The sequence below is a fragment of the Elephantulus edwardii genome, unplaced genomic scaffold (genome assembly GCF_000299155.1).
Source record: "Elephantulus edwardii isolate Elephantulus edwardi_28Jun2011 unplaced genomic scaffold, EleEdw1.0 scaffold00566, whole genome shotgun sequence".
Taxonomy (NCBI): Eukaryota; Metazoa; Chordata; class Mammalia; order Macroscelidea; family Macroscelididae; genus Elephantulus; species Elephantulus edwardii.
In genome coordinates, this window is record NW_006400316.1 from 199,913 (window position 1) to 203,738 (window position 3,826).

Sequence of the window (3,826 nt, forward strand, 5' to 3'; positions counted from 1 at the left end):
CAATCTTATCCTGTCATCCTTATTCATCGTCCAACTCTCAGCAGCATAGCAAGTGATTGAAAAGACCATGGTCTGAATCAGTTGCACCTTAGTCCTCAAACAAATACCATTGCTCCTTAATAATTTAGAGAGGTCTTCAACTTTAGAATTTCCCAATGCACTACATATCCTGATATCCTGACTCCTGATACCAAGTGTATTCATTGTGGATTCAAGTAGCTGTTCTATTGTTGTTATTGTTGTTGTATGATGTCCAGTTGGAACTGACTCATAGCTAATCCACCAGCTGGTTTTCAGAGGCAATAATACATATAGGAGGAGATCGCCTATCCTTCTCCTCTAGAACATTCAATTCTAAATTCATTGCAAGGACCACACAAATCGCACAGAGCCATACTCAAGGTTATATTCACCTTTTACTGTGTCTTTAAATAAAGATACAATGGATTTTAATGACAGAGTGTAAATCAGTGCTTGCATGGGGTAAAGCTTGACTGCAAAGGAACAAAGGAACATCCTGATGTTTAAAGTTGTTTTTTAATCTTTATTATGTGTATGAATTTGTTAAAACTTTTATAACTGTGCACTTAAATAGCTACATTCATTGTTGTTGTTATGTGCCGTCGAGTCTTTTGAGACTCATAGCGACCCTATGTACAACAGCCCTAAGCCCTGCTCTGCCCTGTGCCAATCGCATTGCCTCTGACACATCCATCCCGATTACTGCAGTCACTGAATAAATCCACCTCATAGAGGGTCTTCCCCTCCTGCACTGTCCCTCCACCCTACCAAGCATGATGTCCCTCTCCAAGGACTTGTCCCTCCTTACAACATGTCCAAAGTATGTCAGACGAAGCCCCAGAATCCTAGCCTCCAAGGAGTAGCCTGGTTTAATCCTCTCCAGGATGAATCTGTTTTCTTGGCAGTCCATGGTACATTCAATACTCTTCTCTAGCACCACAGCTCGAAGGCATCAATTCTCATTCTATCCTCCCTAGTCATTGTCCAACTCTCTGATGCATAACAAGTGATTGCAAAGACCATGGCCTGTATCAGGTGCACCTTAGTGTCCAGAGAGACACCGTTGCTCTTGAGTACTTTAGAGAGGTCCCTAACAGCAGACTTTCCCATTGCAATATGTTGTTTTTTTGATTTCCTTGCTGCTGGTGCCAAGAGTGTTGACCGTGGAGCTTAGAAAACTGAAGCTGTGAACAATCTCAATCTCTTCGCCATCCATCCTGCTGCTACCAATTGGTCCAGTGGTGAGAATCTTTGTCTTCTTGACATTGAGCCTCAGTCCATACTGAAGGCTGCAGTCTTTGACCCTCTGCAGCAAGTGCATGAGGTCCTCCTCAGTTTCATTACATATGACTAATATTGAGAAGAATGGGAACCTCAGAATTTTCAAGTGACACTTTTATTAACACATACATCACCAAATACCTGAGACACCTTTGGATACCACATACAAAATATAAATCTTTTAAAATCAGATTAAATAGATTTGGAAATTATGAGCATATGACTTCCACAAAGAAGCTAGAGAAACTAAAAATTAAAAAGTGGACATATACAAACACCTAAATTTACTGAAAATTGCCTTTCACAAAAAAAAAAAGTGTGAAATACTTCTATATAGGTTGTGTGCATATATTACCAAATGGAGATTTAGCATTTATTTCCCTGAATTTGTCATTTATTCTATCTTGACAATTCAGATACCAGTTTGGATCTTCAATGTCCTAAGTAGGCACTGGTGATGAAATGAATGTGGTATCTCGGAGACTCTGCTTCCTTCTCTCTCTCTCTCTCTCTCTCTCTCTCTCTCTTAAATTGAGATTTTAATGAAAGTTTATAGAGAACTTGTATTTCTATTCATACATTGTTGTACATTTTCCTCCCTACCCACCTCCCTTAGTCTGCTTTACTCTTTGAAAAAAAGTTCCGTCATTGTTGTACAATCGACCCCCTCCATGAATAGTTGTTAAATGCAACAACGGACTTAGAATCCAGAGAGAAACTTGCTTTATTTTGACTCAGATTCTCCCTTCCTAAAATAAATCCTGTGAGCCTGAGGCAGGCAGTGTTAGCAGAGCTTCAGAGTGAGAACTGGATCTCTGTATGCCATCAGTGTGACATTTAAGACAACACTGTGTGACCTCATGTTGTGAGACCCAGATAGATCTATTAAGTGCAGAGATAATAGGCTCAGAACTTCCATCTTAGCCCAAATCTAAACTGTCCTTGCTTTTTGCCTTTTCCTGGACTTCATCTCTGAGGTAGGTTCTGAATTATATCATGACTTAATGTATGCTGGAACTCATGGTGACTTGCAAGGAATAAATCAAGCCAAGAAGAGCCAGGACAGCGCAAAGGAAACAAAGGAAATTAAATAACTATTGGTACACAGCTTTCTAAGATGCAGTGATTAACAGTCAGTCAGTCATGTGACTGTTGTGATGAGATCCTAGACATGGAAAGTATTTTAAGGCAAACTAGGCAAGCTGGATGAGGAAAGAGAAGACCTAGGTTCATTTTATGAGAAAAGAGCTCAAAATATTGCCAATAGACATAGTTCCATGTTCAACCTCTAAAGACTAGTAGGAAATGAGTTGCAGTAGAATCCACAAAATGAGTAAATAGTAACACTTTGGGTCTGAGGAGTGTGTTTCTAATGGCAAAATCATGGTCTGGGTGAAGAACAACTATAACCCTGACATATCTATTACCTCCCAGGAAGAGGCATATGCCTAGAACAGAGAACAGTCTGAGACTGAAAGCAGAGGCCAGTCTCAGCCCACCTTTCTGGGGTTCTACTCACTGCTTATGTTTTTACAGAGTCTATGGAGCATCCAGACAGGGTCCCTATAAATGATAAATGACCTCAGCACTGATGACCACTCAGTCTCAGCACTTCTCCATCACTATCTCAGTACTTCTCTCTACTTCTCTTTCATTTGTGTCCTGTCTCAATACAAGCAACAGCATCTCAGCTTCTCCCTGCACTGCTGTGATTCAGCACTGCTCCCCCATTATCTGTCTCAGAACATCTTCCGCATGCTCTGTCTTAATACAATCCTCCACTTTTATTTAGCATGCCATTTTTAATAGGGAGCTCTGGTAACCTAGTAGTAAGGAATTGTTCTGCTAATTTTCTCCGGTATGATTAATCGGAAAACCCACTAGAAGGTCACTCTACACTTATTTACTGACTTCAGAAGTGCTAGTGACCTAGTTTGTAGGGAATTGAGTTACAAACTCAAAATCTGCACCTTGCTGATGGTTTGTTTCCATCAGTGTCTCCAAGAAAAAGGATATGGAATCTCCCCTTGTGAAATTTACAACCTCCTGAAATTCCACTGGGGGGGGGTGTCAACTTTGAGCTATTCCAATGGAATGGCAGTAAACTTTGGTTTCCAAGTTTTACCAACTCATTTATTGCTTTAACCAATAGACAAGAAATGATGTGGAGGACATAATGATGCTTGGGATTTGTTTGGGGTTTCCCCCCCCCCACTGTTGTAATTCGACTCTCTGATACATAGGGAACTCTCCAAAATATTTCTAAAATAAAAAATAAATTAATAAAAAAGAGTGTAGAAAGAAAACAAAATAAAAATGAATATAAACCTACAAGAATCCTCTCTAAGATTATTCTTTATTTGGGAATAAGATGGGATTTCATTTTGGTGTTGATTTGCAGCTCTCTTATTGCCAGTGATTTTGAGTCTTCATGTGTCTATTGGCCATATGAATGTCCTACTCTGTGAAAAGTCTTCCCATATCTTTAGCCCACTTTTTAATTGGATTATGAATCGTTTTCTTG